The following is a 21162-nucleotide window of genomic DNA, read 5'->3' on the forward strand; positions in this document are numbered from 1 at the left end:
AAGGAGAGGTTGGAGGCACAGCACATGGCTAGGAAGCGGTACTGCAGACGCAGCCTCAGACTGTCCAACTCCAGAGCCTGAGTGTCATCATCTGAGATTGAGACCAGCAGAGCCCACCCCTGGCCCAGGGCACCTCAGGCAGAACAGCGCTCCAAGGGGCATACAGAGCTCCCGCCCCTTGTTAGGGCAGGTCTTGTCAACTCACCACGTGCTCCACTGAGGCCCCTTTCCGGAGGATGATGGCATCTGTGAAGTCCGGCCTCTCTGCAGGGCGAGATGGGGAGAGCGTCAACCACACACGAAAACCCACACTGCCACCTCATGATTCTGCCCGAGGGAAGAGATGGCTGCAGAGGCCCTTTCAGTCTCCTTGCCTTGGCCTAACGTCCCCAATATCCAGCACGCCCTCCGCATATATCCCTGTGCCATCTTCTACAACACTTACTTGAACACAGTGACTCAAAATAAATCAAAGTCCAGGATCACACTGCCTGCCATCCATCTGCTGTGACAGCACTGACAGAGACAAGGATCTAGACTCAACGGGCAGGACCCAAAGGGGTGTTGGAGTCTCGTGAGGGAAACTAGCTCGCTCCTTGCTGCCAAGGTCAGGGTTGATGCAAAGTGCTCCGAATTCAGCAGCTGGGACCCCAGGGCATATGTGTGTGTGCAGCAATCAGGAGGATGGGTGGGGGTCAGACATGGGGAGGGCTCTTGTGGATTCAGGTCACTAATGCTCCTGCGGTGGGGTCTGTCACTGTGAGGAAAGGTCAGGATGGCACTAACTGCTGCAGCCAGTGAGGACCATGAGGTAGCCTTGCCCCACCAGGGCACCTTCAAAACCAGCAGTGCCCAGTGCTGAGAAGGGAAAAGAGCTGAGATGTGTCTAAATAAGCCAGGCCACAGCTGGTGCCGGGATCTCTGGGCACCTCCCACAGGCCTGGCAGCCTTTTAGGGAGGATGAAGCTCAGCCTGTTTCTCAGCTACATGCAGTGTAACTCACATCCTCTCTTCCTGGTGTAGATGCAGGTCAGGACCAAGTACTCCCAAAGCATCTCCACCAGGTAGTCCACGTTCAGCTTCATGCCACAGCTGCAGAGAGGGAGGCGGCCAGTCAGGCAGGGGCCCCTGTGAGTTCAGAGGCTGGGTCTCCACTTCTTACTATTGGAGGGGACAATTTCCACTGGCCAGCATGGGCACCAAGGCCAGCTGGCTCGCCAGTGCCCACAGGGAAACAAGCCCATTACTCTTGATGGCAGCTTGACGTTTCTGCTGCCAGTGCCTCTGGACACCAATCATGGTCACAGTCAACCAGGGTCAGCATCTCTCCTGGGGGCTGGCAAGACCGTCCTCTGTGGAGGGTTGTAGCTTGTGTCTGATGAAGGGCTGCCATGGGGAGATGGCTGCGGGCTGTGATGGGACCAAGGGCAAAGGCTGGGACCCAGAGCTCACTCCTTGCAGAGGAGCTAGAAATTGCCAGGAAGTCCAGTAGGGACTTCAGCATGAAGAGAACTGAGGCTCTGGAGGCACCAGGTCTAGGGTGGACCGTGGCTTAATCGTTTGCAGTGTGACCCTGAGCTGTGTCCTAACCTCTGTAAAGCTGTTCTACACACAAGCAGGTAAAGCGGTAGAGCTGTCGGCCCTGAGGATGGCAGCCCTTCTAAGCCCTGGGACACAGCAAAAAAAAAAGAGGAGCTGAGGCTGTGCTATGGGACGGACACTGCTCTTTGTGATGGCAACAACAATCATGAAATGGTCCTTGTACTCAGGCCAGGACCCTCAACCACCATTGGCACTGTCCAGCCTCTTGGTCCCTGAGCTCTCTGTACTGTCGGCTGAGCTTCACTGTGAAGCTGCAGAGTGCCGGCTTGAAGCCAGGAAACCAGAAAAGGGAAGCACCTGAATCAGTCTGCCCCAGGGAGGAACCTGCCAGGTGGTGCTAGCAAGTGAACAAACAGCCAGTGTCGGTGGTATCCCTGGGACCCACCCTGCAAAGGAGGGCAGGAATTAGGTGACCAGAGCCTGAGAACATTAGTTCCTTTTCCCCCATTTGAGCTGTGATCAGACAGAGGGCCTGAGCTTTCGGGCCTATAAAGGCTGCCAGGGGCTGGGGAGGAACTGAGTCCCCAGAGGTTGCTGCAAGGAAAATTCAAAAGTTGAGCCCATAGACATGGCAGAGAGGAGCTGGGCCCCGAAACACCTACCTGAAGATGTTCTGGGCCCAGAGAGGATACCAGCAGGCAAATGCTGGGCCCGGGAGGGCCGTCGGGAGGCAACAGCTTGGCCCCATGGGGCCACAGGAAGGCTGGGGGTGGGGCCTGTGGATACAGGCTGCCACAGGCAGGAGCTGGGCCTAAGCAGAGGCCACGGTGATGCCACAAGCTGGGCCTGGAGGGTCCAATGAAAGGCAGAGGCTGGGCCCGGTATGGGCCTGGCGCAGGCAGAAGCTGGGCCTGGGGAGGCCGGGCACGGAAAGGAAGCTTTGGGCCTGGACAGGACACCGGGAGGCAGGAGCTGGCCCGGGAGAGTCTGATAGGCAAGCTGGGCTGAGGAAGACCCCTGCGAGGGAGCGCCTGGGCCTAGACTCAAGGCAAGAGTGAGACGAGAGCTGGGTCCGGAGAGGTTTGCCACAGGCATGAGCTGGGCCCCAATGAGCCACTGTGAGGGAAGCGCTGGGCTCCAATGAGCCACTGTAAGGAAAGCACTGGGCTCCAATGAGCCACTGTGAGGGAAGCGCTGGGCTCCAATGAGCCACTGTAAAAACAGCACTGGGCTCCAATGAGCCACTGTAAGAAAAGCACTGGGCTCCAACGAGCCACTGTGAGGGAAGTGCTGGGCTCCAATGAGCCACTGTGAGGAAAATGCTGGGCTCCAATGAGCCACTGTGAGGAAAGTGCTGGGCTCCAATGAGCCACTGTGAGGAAAGTGCTGGGCTCCAATGAGCCACTGTGAGGAAAGTGCTGGGCTCCAATGAGCCACTGTGAGGGAAGCGCTGGGCCTGTGGACGCAGCCAGAATGCAGGCAGGCAGGATCTTCATCTGGGGAAGCCATCAGCAGGCAGCAGCTGGTGCTGGGGAGGCTGCAGAGAGTCCAGAGCTGGGCCAAAAGGGGCCAATGTCAGGTGGTAGCAGGGCCTGTCAAGGCCACCGCGAGGCAGAACGGAGGCCCAGAAAGCCCCACTTGAGAAAGCTTCAGGCCTACAGAAGGTCGCTGGAAGCTGATCAGGAGCCGAGCAAAAACCAGCTGCCAGGAGGCACGACGTGGTCCAGTAGATGAGGCCAGGTGGAGAATCTGGGCCTGGGGAGGCCGCCACAAGGGAGGCATAGGCTGGACCTCCCAGAGGCTGAGGGGAGGTAGAAGCTGGGCCCCAGGGGGCCGTTGGGAGGCAGCAGCTGGCCCTGGAGGCACCCATGTGAGGATGTTTTCCACCCATGGAAAGGAGATGCCATGAGGGCAGGAACTGGGCCTGGAGAGGCTGACTTCAGGATTCGATGCTTGGGCCTCCCAAGGCCAGCAGGAGGAGGCAGCAGGAGCCGGGCCTGCAGAAGCTGACTCTGGAACGTCTAGGGCCTGGAGATGCCCTCGGAGGGCAGGAGCCAAGCCTGGAGAGGCCACTTGTGAGGCATGAGCCAGGTGGGCCTGGAGAGCCTGAGTCAAGTCTGAGCTTTTGGGCCTACAAACGCCATCGGGAGCTGGGCAAGAGCTGAGTCCACAGAGGTTGCTGTGAGGCAAATTCGGAAGTTGGGCCCATAGATGCTGCCGAGAGGAGGTGCTGGGCCCCGAGAGGCCTACCTGAAGACGTTCTAAGCCCAGAGAGGATGCCACCAGGCAAACGCTGGGCCCGGGAGTGCCACCGAGCCTGTGGATACAGGTTGCCGCAGAGGCAGGAGCTGAGCCTGAGCAGAGGCCACTGTGATGCCACAAGCTGGGCCTGGAGGGTCCACTGAAAAATGGAGACTGGGCCCAGAATGTCCTGGTGCAGGCAGAAGCTTTGGGCCTCCTGAATAGGCCTGGCTCGGATAAGAAGCTTTGGGCCTGAACAGGCCACCGTGAGGCAGAAGCTGGCCCAGGAGAGACCGTGATAGGCAAGCTGGGCTGAAGAAGGGCACTGTGAGGGAGGACCTGGGCCTAGACTCGAGGCAAGTGTGAGGTGAGAGTTGGGTCCGGAGAGGTTTGCCACAGGCACAAGCTGGGCCCCAACGGGCCAGTGTGAGGGAGGCACGGGGCCTGTGGATGCAGGTAGGCAAGACCTTGGCCTGCGGAAGCAGCCAGCAGGCAGCAGCTGGGGCTGGGGAGGCTGCGGGGACTCCAGAGCTCGGCCCTGAGGCCCAGTCCTGCTTTGTCCTCCCGCTGGCCTCGGGAGGCCCAAGCATTGGGTCATGAAGTCCGCGTCTGCAGGTCCAGCTCCTGCCCTCCCGGCGGCACCCCCCAACGTGGGTACAATACATCATCACGTGGTCCCCTCCGAGGCTAGGTCCTGCATCCCAGTGGCCCCACGGGGCCCAGGTCCTGTTCCCATCAGGCAGTCACTCCAGGAGGCCCAGCCTGTGCCTCCCTACTGGCAGCCTCACCAGGCCTGAACCTTCTCCTGGCCACATCAACCGGCCCAAGTTTTGAGCCAGGCAGCCTCTTTTGGCTCGGCCTTTCATCTGTCAACCCGAAACTTCCTCAGGTGGGGCCTTCTAGGTGTCTCTTCTGTTGAGGCCACTGGGAGGCAGAAGGGACGCCCGAAAGGTGCCACCTGAGGAAGCTTTGGGCCGACAGATGAAAGGCCTCCAGGAGATGGCCAGGAGCCGAGCCAAAAGACGCTGCTGCGGACCAGGCGCAGTGGCTCACGCCTGCAATCCCAGCACTTTGGGAGGCCGAGACGGGTGGATCACGAGGTCAGGAGATCGAGACCATCCTGGTCAACGTGGTGAAACCCTGTCTCAACTAAAAGTACAAAAAATTAACTGGGCATGGTAGTGTGTGCCTGTAATCCCAGCTGCTCAGGAGGCTGAGGCAGGAGAATTGCCTGAACCCAGGAGGCAGACATTGTGGTAAACCGAGATTGTGCCATTGCACTCCAGCCTGGGCAATAAGAGCAAAACTCCACCTCAAAAAAAAAAAAAAATTAGCTGGGCATGGTGGTGCGTGCCTGTAATCCCAGCTATTCAGGAGGCTGAGGAAGGAGAATTGCCTGAACCCAAAAGGCGGAGGTTGTGGTGAGCCGAGATCACGCCATTTTACTCCAGCCTGGGTAACAAGAGCGACAATAGGTCTCAAAAAAAAAAAAATACAAAAAATTAGCTGGGCATGGTGGTGCATGCCTGTAATCCCAGCTACTGAGGAGGCTGAGGCAGGAGAATTGCCTGAACCCAGGAGGCAGACATTGCAGTGAACCGAGATCGTGCCATTGCACTCCAGCCTGGGCAACAAGAGCAAAACTCCATCTCAAAAAAATAAAAAAAAAAAAATTAGCTGGGCACGGTGGCACGTGCCTGTAATCCCAGCTACTCAGGAGGCTGAGGAAGGAGAATTGCCTGAACCCAAAAGGCGGAGGTTCTGGTGAGCCGAGATCACACCATTCTACTCCAGCCTGGGTAACGAGAGCAAAAATAGGTCTCAAAAAAAAAAAAAAAATTAGCTGGGCATGGTGGTGCATGCCTGTAATCCCAGCTACTCAGGAGGCTGAGGCAGGAGAACTGCCTAAACCCAAGAGGCAAAAGTTGAGGTGAGCCGAGATCAGGTCACTGCACTCGCGCCTGGGTAACAAGAGAAAAACTCCATCTCAAAAAAAAAAAAAAAAAAAAAAAGAGGCTGCCAGGGGCAAAACTTGGGCCCGTAGACAAGGCCAAGAGGAGGATCCAGGCCTGGAGAGGCCGCCAGTACAGAGGCAGAGGATGGGGCTCCAGGAGAGGCTGATGGGAGGCAGGAGCTAAGCCCAGGGGGCCTTTGGGAAGCATGAGCTGGCCCTAGAAGGGCCCATGTGACAATGTTTTGCACCCATGGGGAGGAGATGCCAGGAGAACTGGAGCTGGGCCTGGAGAGGCCGAATTGAGAACCCAATGCTTGAGCCTGCAGAATCCAACAGGAGGAGTCTGGACCCGGGCCTGGAGAAGCCGACTCTGGGACATCTGGGGCCTATGGGAACCCTGGCTGGGCAGAAGCTGAGCCTGGAGGCCAGCGTGAGGCATGACCTGGGTAGTCTTGGAGAGCCTGAGTCGAGGGCCTGAGCTTTCAGGCCTACAAAGGCCTCCGGGAGCTGGGGAGGAGCCGCGTCCACAGAGGTTGCTGCGAGGCGAGAATGGAAGATTGGCCCTTAGAAGCCGCCGGAAGGAGGGCCGGGGCCCCAAGAGGCTGACCTGAAGACACTCTGGACAAGGAGACGATGCCAGGAGGCCAATGCTGGGCATGGAAGGGCGGCCTGGGGGCACCAGTTTGGCCCAAGGGAGCTACCGGGAGGCTACAAGCTGGGCCTGTGAAGACAGGCTGCCACAGAGGCAGGAGCTGGGCTGAGCGGAGGCCACAATGAAGCCACAAGCTGGGTCTGGAGGGTCCACTGAGAGGTGGAGGCTGGGCCTGGAGGGGCCTAGCACAGGCAAAAGCCAGGCCTGGATAGGCGGGGCCCAGAGAGGAAGCTTCAGGCCTGGACAAGCCACTGGGAGGCAGGAGCTGGCGGAGAGTTTATGAGAGGTGAGCTGGGCCAAGAGAGGCCGGTGCGAGGGAGGGCCTGTGTCCAGACTCAAGGCCAGCACCAAGTGAGAGCTGGCTCGAGACGTCCGGCAAAGGCATGACTTGAGCCTCAACTGGCCAGTGTGAGGGAGGCGCTGGGCCTGTGGATGCAGCCGGGATGCAGGCAGGCAGGCAGGCAGGCAGGATCTTGGCCTGCGGAAGCAGCCAGCAGGCAGCAGCTGGGGCTGGGGAGGCTGGGGGGACTCCAAAGCTCGGCCCTGAGGCCCAGTCCTGCTTTGTCCTCCCACTGGCCTTGGGAGGCCCAATCATTGGGTCATGAAGCCTGCGTCTGCAGGTCCAGCTCCTGCCCTTCCGGCGGCACCCCCCAACGTGGGCACAATACATCATCACATGGTCCCCTCCGGGGCTAGCTCCGGCATCCCAGTGGCCCCTGGAACCCAGGTCCTGATTCCCATCAGGCGGCCTCTCCAGGAGCCCCAGCCTCTGCCTCCCTACTGGCAGCCACACCAGGCCTAGCACCTCCTCCTGGCCACATCTACCGGCCCAAGTTTTGCCCCTGGCAGCCTCTTTTGGCTCGACTCCTGGCCAGCTCCCAGAGGCCTTTCGTCTGTTGGCCCAAAGCTTCCTCAGGTAGGGCCTTCCGGTCGTCCCTTCTGCCTCCCAGTGGCCTCAACAGAAGGGACACTGAGGAAGCTTTGGGCCGACAGACAAAAGGCCTCCGGGCGCTGGCCAGGAGCCGAGCCAAAAGACGCTGCTGGGGACCAGGCACAGTAGCTCACGCCTGTAATCCCAACACGTTGGGAGGCCGAGGCGGGTGGATCATGAGGTCAGGAAATTGAGACCATCCTGGTCAACATGGTGAAACCCCATCTCTACTATAAATACAAAAAATTAGCTGGGCATGGTGGTGCGTGCCTGTCATCCCAGCTACTCAGCAGGCTGAGGCAGGAGAATTGCCTGAACCGAGAAGGGAGAGGTTGCAGTGAGCCGAGATCGTGCCACTGCACTCCAGCCTGGGCAGCAAGAGCAAAACTCCATCTCAAAAAGAAAAGAAACAATTAGTTGGCCACGGTGGTGCGTGCCTGTAATCCCAGTTACTCAGCAGGCTGAGGCAGGAGAATTGCCTGAACCCAGGAGGCGGAGGTTGCGGTGAGCCGAGATCCCGCCATTGCACTCCAGCCTGGACAATAGCAAAACTCTGTCTCAAAAAAAAAAAAAAAAAAAAAAAATAGCTGGTTACGGTGGCGGGTGCCTGTAATCCCAGCGACTCAGGAGGCTGACGCAGGAGAATTGCCTGAACCCAGGAGGCAGAGGTTGCCGTGAGCCTAGATTGCACCATTCTACTCCAGCCTGGGTAACAAGAGCGAAACTCTGTCTCAAAAAGAAAAAGAAATTAGCTGGGTATGGTGGCGTGTGCCTGTAACTCCAGCTACTCAGGAGGCTGAGGCAGGAGAATTGCCTAAACCCAAAAGGCGGAGGTTGAGGTGAACGGAGATCACGTCATTGTACCCACACCTGGGAAACAAGAGCAAAACTCCATCTCTTTAAAAAAAAAAAAAAAAAAAGAGGCTGCCGGGAGCAAAACTTGGGCCCGGAGACGTGGCCAGGAGGAGGATCCAGGCCTTGAGAGGCCGCCAGTACCGAGGCAGATGCTAGGCCTTCAGGAGAGGCTGACGGGAGGCAGGAGCTAAGCCCAGGGCGCCTTTGGGAAGCATGAGCTGGCCCTAGAAGAATCCACATGATGACGTTTGCACCCATGGGGAGGAGACACCAGCAGAACTGGAGCTGGGCCTGCAGAGGCCAAATTAAGAACCCAATGCTTAGGCCTGCAGAAGCCATTAGGAGGAGTCCAAAACCGGGCCTGAAGAAGCCGACTCTGGGACATCTGGGGCCTATAGGAACCCTGGGTGGGCAAAACCTGAGCCTGGAGAGGCCAGCATGAGGCATGAGCTGGGTAGTCCTGGAAAGCCTGAGTCGAGGGCCTGAGCTTTTGGTCCTACAAAGGCCTCCAGGAGCTAGGGAGGAGCCGAGCAACAGAGGTTGCTGCGAGGCGAGAACAAAAGGTTGGCCCTAAGAAGCTGCCAGAAGGAGGGGCTGGGACCAAAGAGGCTGACGTTCTGGACAAGGAGAGGATGCCAGAAGGCCACCGCTAGGCACAGGGCCGCCTGGGGGCACCGGTTTGGCCCGAGGGGGCCACCTGGAGGCCAGGAGCTGGGCCTGTGGAGACAGGCTGCCACAGAGGCAGGAGCTGGGCTGAGCGCAGACCACGATGAGGCCATAAGCTGGGTCTGGAGGGTCCACTGTTAGGTGGAGGCTGGGCCCAGAGGGGCCTAGCGTAGGCAGGAGCCAGGCCTGGAGAGGCTGGGCCCGGAGAGGAAGCTTCGGGCCTGGACAGGCCGCTGGGAGGCAGGAGCTGGCCGGAGAGTTTATGAGAGGCGAGCTGGGCCGAGAAAGGTCGGTGCGAGGGAGGACCTGGGCTCAGACTCAAGGCGAGCACCAGGTGAGATCTGGGTCCAGAGACATGTGCTAGAGGCCAAGCTGGGCCTCAACTGGCCAGTGTGAGGGAGGCGTTGGGTTTGTGGACGAAGTCGGGAGGTAGGCAGGATCTAGGCCTGGGGAAGCGGCCGGCACACAGTGGATGGTGCTGGGGGTGCTGTAGGGAGGCCAGAAGTGGGCATGGAGAGGCCGATGTCAGGATGTAGCTGGGCCTGTCTAGGCCACCGGGATGCAGAAGGGACACCCCGAAATCCCCGAGGAAGCTTCGGGCCGACAGACGAGAGGCCGTCGGGAGCTGGCCAGGCGCCGAGCCAAAAGAGGCCGCCAGGGGGCAAAACATTGGCAGATAGACGCAGCCAGGATGACGATCCGGGTGTGTGGGGGCCGGCAGTAGGGAGGCAGAGGCTGGGCCTCCCGAAGAGGCTGACAGAAGGCAGGAGCTGTGTCCCAGGTGGCCGTTGGGAGGCAGGAGCTTGCCCTGGAGGAGCCCATGTTGGGGGGCTGCCGGGAAGGCAGAAGCTGGGCCTGCAGAGATAAACTTCAGGAACCAATGCTTGGGCCTCCCGAGGCCAGCATGATGAGGCAGCAGGAGCCGGGCCAGCAGAAGCCGACTCGGGAACGTCTGAGGCCTGGAGATGCCCTGGGAGGGCAGGAGCCGAGCCTGGAGAGGCCAGTGTGAGACATGAGCTGGGAGGGCCTGGAGAGCCTGAGCTTTCGGGCCTATAAAGGACACCAGAAGCTGGGGAGGAACCGAGTCCCCAGAGGTTGCTGTGAGGCAAATTCAAAAGTTGAGCCCGTAGACACAGCTGAGAGGAGGAGCTGGGCCCCAAAAGCTGGGCCTACCTGAAGACGTTCTGGGCCCAGAGAGGATGCCAGCAGGCCAATGCTGGGCATGGGAGGGCCCACTTCAGGAAGTTCTGCGCGTGGAGACGCTGCCAAAAAGTAAAAGCTTGATCAGAATGGCCATTGTGATGCATGAGCTTCACCTAGACAGGCCATTAGGAGGCAGTAGCTGGGCCTGCAGATGCTGCCGAAAGGCAGAAGCTTGGCCTGGGGGCACTGTGGTGAGGCACACGCTTGGCCTGGGGTGTCTGCTGTGAGGCAGAGTTTAAGCCTATTGGGGCCGACTGGAAGCAGGAGTTGGACCTGGAATGGCAGATTTGAGAAATCTCTCAGTCCGGAGAGGCCACAGAGATACAGGAACTGGGCCTCAAGAGGCTGCCGAAAGGCATGAGCTGTACCTAAAGAGTCCAGTGTGAGACAGAAGCTGCGCCTGAAGAGGGTGACTAGAAGACATTTTGGCCTGGACAGCCTGTCAGGGGACAGATGCTGGGTCTGGAGAGGCCACTGTGACCTGGTCCTAATGAGGTTAGAGTGAGGCAACACCTGGGCTTCTCAAGGCTACCAGGAGGCAAGCAGAAACCTGTTCAAGGAATACCTGTGAGGCAAAAGCTAGGCCTGCAGAGGCCACTGGGAGGAAAGAGCTGGGCCTGTCCAGGTCATCGGAAGGCTCAAAGTGGGCCTGAAGAGCTTGACTTGAGGCAGTTGGATCACGAGGGCAGAAGATCGAGACCATCCTGGTCAACATGGTGAAACTCCATCTCTACTAAAAATACAAAAAAGAACTGATGTCAGAGAAGTAAGAACATGACAGTGTGTGTTGAAGTACTTGTAAAACATTGTTTCTTTGCCTTTGTAAAATATGTGTCTACTAAAAGTTCTTGCTTTCAAAAGAATATGTGGGAATAAATCATTAGAATGTATTCTTCTGTTTTTTACTTTTATCTTCCTGCCACAGGCTTACTTTAGAAAATTTTATTTCCTTAGAAAATTGAACAAGTGCTCGTTGTGGTGGATCATGCCTCTAGGATGGGAGGCAGGGATGGAAAAGTCACTAGAGGCCAGGAGTTTGACACCAGCCTGACCAACAAAGTGAGATCCAATGTGTATGAAAACATTTAAAAATTAACCAGGTGTCATCATGTATAGCTACTAAGGAGGCAGAGGCAGGAGGATCCTTAGCTCAGGAGTGCAAGCCTGCAGTGACCTGTGATTGCACCACTGTACTCCAGCCTAGGTGACAGAGTGAGACCCCATATCCTAAAACAAAAAAGAAAACAAAATAGATCACATAGCAAGTTGTATGTGGCTTACTCTGTATATTTCTAAACTGGAAGTTCTCAGAGTAATGCTGCTAAATCTTTTGGGGTCTAGCATCCCATTACATTTTTTAACTTTATGTAAGATTTCTAAGACTTTTTCTTTACATAAATAATTACATTAAAGTTAAAAATAAAACAAACTTTTAAAAATATTATTTATTACGTATTAATAATAAAAACATTACATGTTATTATAACTAATACAAAACAAACATTCTAAAATATTTTATTCATTACCTATTAATAATAAAACTCGTTGGGCGACATGGCTCATGCCTATAACCCCAGCACTTTGGGAGGCCGAGGTGGGTGGATCACCTGAGGTCAAGAGTTTGAGACTAGCCCTCCAACATGCTGAAACCCTGTCTCTACTAAAAAATACAAAATTAGCCAGGTGTGGTGGCAGGCACCTGTAATCCCAGCTACTTGAGAGACAGAGGCAGGAGAACTGCTTACACCCGGGAGGCAGAGTTTGCAGTGAGTGAAGATCATGCCATTGCACTCTAGCCTAGGTAACAAGAGCAAAACTCCATCTTAAACAATAATAAAATTATTAAGTAGTAATATAAGTAATCCTTTTGTTTCTTTGAGACAGAGTCTCGCTCTTTCCCGAAGGCTGGAATGAAACATGTAATCTCGGTTCAGTGCAATCTCTGCCCCACCTCCCGGTTCAAAGGATTCTCCTGTCTCAGCCTCTGAAGTAGCTTGGATTACAGGCACCTGCCACCATGCCTGGCTAATCTTTGTTTTTTTGTCTTTTCTTTTTTTTTTTGACAGAGTTTTGCTCTTGTTACCCAGGCTGGAGTGCAATGGCGCCTTCTCGGCTCACCGCAACCTCGCCTCCTGGGTTCAGGCAGTTCTGCCTCAGCCTCCTGAGCAACTGGGATTACAGGCACGTGCCACCATACCCAGCTAATTTTTTGTATTTTTAGTAGAGACAGGGTTTCACCTTGTTGACCAGGATGGTCACGATCTTTTGACCCTGTGATCCATCCGCCTCGGCCTCCCAAAGTAATCTTTGTTTTTTAGTAGACATACGGTTTTGCCATGTTGGCAAAGCTGGTCTTGAACTCCTGACTTCACGTGATCCACCCACCTCCTTCTCCCAAAGTGTTGGGAATGCAGGCCTAAGTCACTGCACCCGGACCGATTAACATATTTTTTAAAACACTGATTAGTCAGGCAACAACACTGGGCAGGGGTCTCCTCATTCCCAGTGATAAAAACCCCACTGCATGGCTCCAGGGTTGCAAGGGCTGCAGAGCCAAAAGGCTCTGATTTGAGATTTCATCACTTTATTTGTATTGTGAGACAAGGTCCCGCTTTGCCACCCAGGCTGGAGTGCCGTTGTGCACTTATAGATCACTGCAGCCTCAGTGTCCTGGGCTCAAGCCATCTTCCTGCCTCTGCTCCCCAGTGCTGGTACTACAGTTGAGTGCCACCATACCTGGCTAATTTCTCAGCCTCCTGAGTAGCTGAGACTACAAGTACACATCACCATGCCTAGCTACATTTATTTTATTAAATTTTGAAAAATATTTTTGTAGCGAGGAGGTCTTGCTATGTTGCCCAGGCTGGTCTTGAACTTCTGTCCTGAAAAGATACTCCCATCTCTGCTTCCCAAACATCTGGGACTACAGGCATGAGCCACTGCATTGAGCCTGAAGAGATTTCTTTAATCTAGCATCCCATATTTGGTAACACTGGGAAAGGCAGTAGAGTTTTTAAAAATTACTTAATAATTCAATAACAATCAAACTCAACCTCGACCCCTGCCTTCTCTCACACCCCACATCCAGTCTGTCAGGAAATCCTGTTCACTGTCTTCACCATGTACTGAAGATCCCCACCCAGCAACTCCCTGGACTCTCCCCCTACTCTCCTCTGACCATCTCTCACCAACACCATGACCCTGGTCAGGACCACTATCATCTTCCACCTGGATGTTACCACAGTTTGACCCCCATGCTTCCATCCAAATCTTCCCACAGTCTTTCTCAACTCAGCAGCCAGAGAATGCTTTCATATCAGGAGACAGATCATGTCACCTCTCTGCTCAGAACCCTCCCACAGTTCCCATCTCATAGTAAAAGCCAAAGCCCCAGCAATAACCTCCCAGGGCTTACACCATCTATACTGATCCCCACACAGCAACTCCATGGCCTCCTCCGCTAATCCTCTCCCCGTCTCCTGCTCCACTGGCCTCCTTCCAGAGACTCAGATGCTTTATTCTGTTGTTTCTGCCCACAATGCTCCTCCTTCAGGACCTCGGCCAGCTCCTTCCCCTCCAAGTCTGCTCAATTTTCAGTTCGGAGGCCACCCCTGACCTTTCTATTTAACATTGCAATCTGTCCCCATTCCCGTTTTTTTTTTTTTTTTTTAAAAACAAGATCTCACTCTATCACCAAGGCTGGAGCGGAGTGGTGCAATCACAGCTCGCTGCAACCTCGAATTCCTAGGCTCAACTGATCCTCCCACCTCAAGACTCCCTAGTAGCTGGAACGACAGGTGCATGCCATCGTGCCTGGCTAATTTGTTTTATTTTGAAATGGAGTTTCACTCTTCTTGCCCAAGCTGGAGTGCAATGGTGCAATCCCAGCTCACTGCAACCTCCGCCTCCCAGGTTCAAGTGATTCCTCAGCCTCAGCCTCCCAAGTAGCTGGGATCACAGGTGTGTGCCACTATGCCTGGCTAATTTTTGTATTTTTAGTAGAGATGGGGGTTTGTCATGTTGGCCAGGCTGGTCTCAAACTCCTGACCTCAGGTGATCCTTGGCCTCCCAAAGTGTTAGGATTACAGGAGTGAGCCACCACACCCGGTCCTTTTAATGTTTTGTAGAGACAGGGTCTCACTATGTTGCCCAGGCTGACCTTGGACTCCTGGCCTCAAGTGATCCTCCTGCCGGGATTCCTAAAGTGCTGGGATTACCAACATCAGCCACGATGCTTGGCGTCATGTTTATTTCCTCTTGCTGCTGCCACAAACTACCCTACAATAGTCCCTTAAAATACCACAAATCTACCAACTTACACTTCTGGGAATCAGAAGCCCAAATTAGGTCTATTAAGGCTAAAGTTAAGGTGTCAGCAGGGCTGCATTCCCTCTGGAGGCTCTAAAGTGTTCCCTTGGCTTTTCCAGCTTCTAGAAGCCACCCCCATTCCTTGGATCGTGGCCCTTAACTCCATCTTCAAAGCAAGAAGTGAAACATCTGCAAATCTGCCTCTCTAACTCTGCTTCCACCAACACATCTCCTGCTCCAATTCTCACTCTTCTAACCTCTTTCTTTTATAAGGATCTTTGTGACTGCTGGGCATGGTGGATCCCACCCATTACCCCAACACTTTGGGAAGTCAAGGCAGGAGGAACATTTAAGGCCTGGAGTTTGAAACTAGCCTGGAAAACAGAGTGAGATCCCACCTCTATGAAAGCATAAAAATCATTATCAGCCCGACATGGTGGTGTGCGCCTGCAGTCCCAGCTACTTGAGAGGCTGATGTGAAATAATGGCTTTAGTCCAGGAGTTTCAGATCAGCCTGGGCAACATGACTAAATCTAATCTTTACAAAAATGAGCTGGGCATGGGTGACATGCATGTGTAGTCCCAGCTACTCTGAAGTCTGAGGTGGGAAGATCACTTGAGCTCAGGAGGTCAAAGCTATCATGAGCTATGATCATATTACTGTGCTCCTGCCTGGATGACACAGGGAGATTCTGTCTCAAATAAAAAGAAAATAAATAATTTCTTCTCTGTCCCTGGTTCCTGTCCCTTTATTATTGAATGCTAATAAAGACCTCAGTGGTAGAGGTGATAGGAGCATCTTTAGTTTTAATATTTGCTCTTGGTCCCAGCTTTCTAACACAAGAGACTCTAAGAACTTTGGGATCTCCAGCATGCTAAGAATGCATTTGGGGATGTGGTTGAGATGACTGGGTGGGTGCACACTCCTGGATTTCTTCAGGAGGAAGGCTGATTGCCAGAGAAAGCAACCACATGATTAGAGGCTTAGAACTTTTAGCCTCACCTGCTGAACTCCAGGAGGTGAGAGTGGCTGAAGATTGACTTAATTATCAATGGCCAAAGATTTTATCCATCATGCTTGCATAATCGAGCCTCTGTAAACACCCTGAACAACAGGGTTTGCAGAGCTTCTGGTTGAATACAGGTGGTGCTGGGAGGGCGGCATGTTGAACAGAGGGCATGGAAGCTCTGTGCACCTCCCACTTACCTTCCCCTGGGCATCCATCTTTCATTTCTTTCTCCTTTTCCTTCCTTTCGTTCTCCTCTTTCTTTTTTTTAAAGACAGGGTCTGGCTCTTTTGACCAGGCTAGAGTCCAGTGGCACAATTTCAGCTCACCACAACCTAAGTTTCCCCAGTCCCCAGCTCAATGCATCCTCACCTCAGCTTCCCTAGTAGCTGGAACAACAGGTGCACACCACCACACCTAGTTATTTATTTATATTCATTTATTTTTTGAGAAAAAATCTTGCTCAGCAGCCCAGGCTGGAGTGCGGTAGCGTGATCTCAGCTCACTGCGACCACTGCTACTGGGTTCAAGTGATTCTCCTGCCTCAGCCTCCTCAGTAGCTGGGATTGCAGGTACATATCAACATGCCCAGCTAATTTTTGTATTTTATAGAGAGAGGGTTTCACCACGTTTCCCAGGCTGAACTCAAACTCCTGCGTTTAAGCGATCCTCCCAACTCAACCTCCCGAAGCGCTGGGATCACAGGCATGAGCCACTGCATCCAGCATGCACATCTCTTTCACTGGCTGTTTCTGAGACATATCCTTTACAGTGAACCAGGAATAGAAAATGAACTCACCAGATGTGGTGGCTCACATCTGTAATCCCAGCACTTTAAGTGACTAAGGTGGGAAGATCACTTGGGCCCAGAAATTTGTGGCCAGCCTGGGCAACGAAACAAGATCCCATCGCTAAAAAAAAAAATAAAAGAAATTAGCCAGATGTGGTGGTGCAGGCATGTCGTCTCAGCTACTAGGAAGGGAGGAGGACCACTTGGGCCCAGGCAGTTGAGGCTGCAGTGAGCTATGACTGCAACACTGCACACAAGCCTGGGCAAAAAAATGAGACCCTGTCTCTCAGAAAAAAAAATAATAAACTATTTTTCTGAGTTCTATAAGCTGTTCCAGCACATGATTAAATCAAAGAAGGGGGTCATGAGAACCCCTGATTTGTAATAGGTTGGTCAAAAGTACAGGCGAAAACCTAATATTTGCCATTGGCATCTAAAGTGAGGGTAGTCTCACGGGACTAAACGCCTAACCTGCAGGGTCTGCGCCAGCTCCAGGTAGTGTCAGAACAACATTGTGGGATACCCAGTTAATATCCAGAACACTGGAGAATTTGGTGTATAAGCTCCACACACACAGTCATTCAAAGTGTGTGACAAGAGAAACATGGGCTTTTCTTTCACCTACCTGCCTAACTGCATAGGAGAAGCAATACATGGTGCTCATGAACAGAGCAAGCATTAAAGTCAAACCAGTCCCTACATCTGACTCAGCTCAATATCCATGTGAGCTTGGGCAAATCACTCATTATCCCTAAGTCTTTATCACCTCATTCAGAAAATGGGGATAACTGGTACCTGCCTGGAATTTTGTGAGAATTCACAAAATATTATGCTTGATGTTACTGTGATCATCACACCTATTCCAAACTATCTGACAGAAACAGAGATGGATGATAACATCACCAGATTAGAAACTGTAGTGAGGTCTCTCAGGCAAAATTCCATACAAGCCAATTGCTGTCTCTCCAAAGCATTCCTGCCACACTTAATTCCCTATTCCCTGAACCAAATGTGCCATCTTAATTGTCCAGGTCTTTGAACTGCTGGTTTCCCTGACCATTCCCCATCCCTCCACATCCCCCTTCGCTCCCTACTCTCACACAACTCTTCCTCATCTTTCAAAAGCCAGCTTCACTGTCACCTTATCTGGAAGCTTCTCCCACTCTCCAGAAAAGCTTCCCATTGCACTTGACGCATGCACTATTGTTTGGTCATTGTTGAGTTATTGTCCGAGTCTTTTTGTACCTGAATAACATGATGCCAAGTCTCCTCCTGAACTCTGATGTCTTTCATGGTAGATCCAGCCGGAAGTGACAAACAGATATTCTTTAAAAATAAAAGAAAGAATCAGGAAATCCCATAAAAGTTTTAAAAGATATGTGAAAAGCAAACAAAATTCAAGAGCTTCTAGGAAAAACGTAAGAGGGAAAGTGTTACTGGGAAATATGCTAAAGGGTTTATTTTTATTCTATTTTACTTTTTTGAGAAAGAATCTTGCTCTATCCCCTAGGCTGGACCGCAGTGGTACAATCACAGCTCATTGCAGCCTCAACCTCCAGGACTTCAGCAATCTTCCAACCTGATTTTTATTTTATTGAAGAAACACATTCTTACTGTTACCAAAGCTGGAATGCAGTTGTGTGATCATAGCTTACTGCAGCCTCGACCTCCTAGGCTCAAGTGATCCTCCAGTCTCAGACTCCCCAGTAGCTGGGATTACAGGTGTAAACTGCAATGTCCAGCTCACGTTATCTTTAATTTTTATTAGAGACAATGTGCTGCTATGTCGATGAGGCTGGTGGTAATCCTTTTCCCTCAAGCAGTTCTCCCACCTCAGCCTTCCAAAGTGCTGGGGTGACAGGTGTGAGCTGCCACACCTGCTGAGGAGGTTAATTTTTCATGACATAAAGAGCTCAAAGCAAATATCAGAAGGAGCCTAAATGGCTATTTGTGATATATCCATATACTAAAACATTATGCAACCATGAAAAGGATTCAGATACATCAATAGAAATTGACACAGATGTCCACAAAACATGAAAATGAGAAGCGATATTCAATCAGCCCATATGTATTTGAACAATATGGCCAATTATTTCCTGAGACAAGATTATGGGTCTAAAGAGTAAAGGAAAATTTCCACTTCTTCATTTAAAAGTATTTACTATTTTTATAATTTAATAAAAGATTAAATATAGAGATCATCTAATTAGTAAAAGACATGTTAACTCTACAAATAAACAGAAAAGACATGGACAGCCCAACCTTGGTGGCTGATGCTTATAATAGCAGGACTTTGGGAGGGGGCGGTGGGAGAACTGCTTGAGGCCAGGAATTCCAGACCAGACTGGGAAACATAGCAAGACCTTGTTTCTATTAAAAATCAAAAAAATTAGCCAGACATGGTGGCATGGGCCTACAGTCCCAGTTACTGAGGTGGAAGGATCACCTGAGTCCAGGAGGTCAAGGCTGCAGTGAGTCGAGACTGTACCACCATACTCAAGCCTGGGCTACAGAGTGAGACTTGGTCTCCCAAAAAAGGAGGGGGAGCAAAAAAGAAAGCTAGCTGGGCACGCTCTAATCCCAGCGTTTTGGGAGGCTGAGTCAGTTGGATCACGAGGTACAAAGTTCGAGACCAGCCTGACAAACATGGAGAAACCCTGTCTCTATTGAAAATACTTAGCCAGGTATGGTGGCACATGCCTGTAATTCCAGCTATTCTGCAGACTGAGGCAAGAAAATGGCTTGAATCCAAGAGAAGGAGGTTGCAGTCAGCAGAGATTGTGCCGTTGAACTCCAGCCTAGGCAACAAGAGTGAAACTTCATCTGAAAAAGAAAGAGAGAGAGAAAAAGAAAGCTAATAAAGTAATATAAGGAAATATATATTCAAATGTAACAAAAATAAAGTATTAATGATATCTTTTATTTACTAAAAATGATCAAACAAAAAATAACTTGTTATTGTACCCTGTGCCAGCAAAGGTGCAGTGAAATGGGCATTTTTACTATTAGTGAAGTTTAAATTGTATACAATCCTTCCACCAGGGTAAAGCTTGGAAATTTTTAAAAAAGAATACAGTGACTCACTGTACTGCCTCCTCCAACTCCTGGCCTCAAGCGATCCTCCCACCTCAGCCTCCCAAAGTGCTGGAATTATAGGCCGACAGCCACCATGCCTGAAAGCTCGGTAGTTTACACCAAGTATAACAAGAATGCTAATGTCCTGTGACTCACAGTCATCTCATTTCTGGCTGGAAATATCATCTTCGGATACAATTCAACCTAAACAAAAGGTCATATGCACAAACACAGTAAATCTAAGAGTAATATTTTTCCGTTTTAAAAACGTACGTAACACTTCACAAATCTGCACGTCATTCTTGCAGAGGCCATGCCAATCTCTCTATTATTCCGGCTTTAGGATATGTGCTACTGAAGCAAGCATGAGTAATTTCAGATAGAGCGGTTAAGCGAAATCAGGAAGAGTTATGGGGAATTTAAAAATCTATGGTATTTATAGGTACCTAGTAACAGCTCAGTAAATATTAGCTGCTACTTTTATTATTTTTATGGTAATTCCACTCAATTAAAAATTGTCATTAAAAATTTACCACTGTCTTGGAACATCATGTATTTAACAGCATAACTGTAAAAACAGATAGAGGCTGGGTGCGGTGGCTCACACTTGTAATCTCAGCACTTTGGGAGGCCAAGGCAGGTGGATCACCTAAGGTCAGGGGTTCAAGACTAGCCTGACCTAACATGGAGAAACCCCATCTCTACTAAAAAATACAAAATTAGGTGTGGTGGTGCCTGTAACCCTAGCTACTCTGGAAGCTGAGGCAGGAGAATCACTTGAACCTGGGAGGTGGAGGTTGTGGTGAGCTGAGAGTGCACCATTGCTCTCCAGCCTGGGAGAAAGTGCAAAACTCCACCTTGAAAAAAATAAAAGAAAAAAAGGCCCAGCACAGTGACTCACAGCTGTAATCCCAGCACTTTGGGAGGTTGAGGCCAGGTAGATCACCTGAAGTCAGGAGCTCAAGACCAGTCTGGCCAACATAATAAAACCCTGTCTCTACAAAAATACAAAAATTAGCTCAGCATGATAGCAGGTACCTGTAATCTTAGCCTACTCTTAACCCTGGGAGGTGGAGATTGCAGTGAGCTGAGATTGTGCCATTGCACTCCAGCCTAGGCAACAGAGAAAGACTGTCTCAAAAACAAAAGAAAACAAAACAGATACAATCTGTCCCTTGGTATATGGGGAGATCGGTTCCAGCTCCCCAATATCCACGTAGACCAAAATCCATGCAAGCATCTGTAGTCCCAGCTACTTGTGAGGCTGAGGAAGGATTGCTTTAGCCTAGTAGGTTGAGGCTGCAGTGAGCCATAACTGCACCACTGCACTCCAGTCTGGGCAACAGAGTGAGAGAAGGTTGACTTTTAAATATAAGTTTTCAGTTCACTTGAGAATTGGGTCACAACTGTGGCATATGAAAATTCTTCATAGAATAATTATCTAATCAAATTAATGCTAGAATTGGGAACAGAAAATGTTTTCTTGACTCTTTATTCCTTCACTTGCTGCTACATCAACTATTGCCAGCGGGCACTTACCAACCAGAAGTGTTATCTCAGAGCTACTCACAATGAAATGTGATGTCTAGGGCTCAGGTGTGTTCAGGTCTCCATGCCTTGGCTATGGGTGAGTGGGACTTATATGTCCGTCCATTTTCTATATTCCAGCTCTGGAAAAGTTGGGTTTATCCATCTTGATAAGATGCACTTTAAATTTAACTCGGCAAGAACCACAAATGGAAGAAAGGTTATGAAACCACAGGATAGTACTTGTTCTCAAGAGACTCTTCAGCTTAGGTGCTTCTGTAAAAAAGGAATGACATTGTCAAAAACTCATCACAGGTTAGGTGAGGTGACGTGTATCTATAATCCCAGCCCACTGGGAGACTAAGATAGAAGGATCCCGTGAGGCCAAGAGTTTAAGACCAGCCTTGG

General features: G+C 51.6%; 2 protein-coding genes and 1 pseudogene across 35 annotated transcripts in view; 1 reads left to right on the forward strand and 2 right to left on the reverse strand.

The window, feature by feature from the left end:
• Window positions 1–21162, reverse strand: part of LOC144576556 (uncharacterized) — a 537019-nt gene that overhangs the window by 316537 nt on the left and 199320 nt on the right. The window lies entirely within an intron of this gene.
• Window positions 1–21162, forward strand: part of LOC144576563 (uncharacterized) — a 181483-nt gene that overhangs the window by 118209 nt on the left and 42112 nt on the right. The gene's annotated exons all lie outside the window — the stretch shown is intronic.
• LOC144579654 (U6 spliceosomal RNA) lies at window positions 19493–19590 on the reverse strand (annotated as a pseudogene).

The sequence above is a fragment of the Callithrix jacchus genome, chromosome 15 (assembly GCF_049354715.1).
Source record: "Callithrix jacchus isolate 240 chromosome 15, calJac240_pri, whole genome shotgun sequence".
Taxonomy (NCBI): domain Eukaryota; kingdom Metazoa; phylum Chordata; class Mammalia; order Primates; family Cebidae; genus Callithrix; species Callithrix jacchus.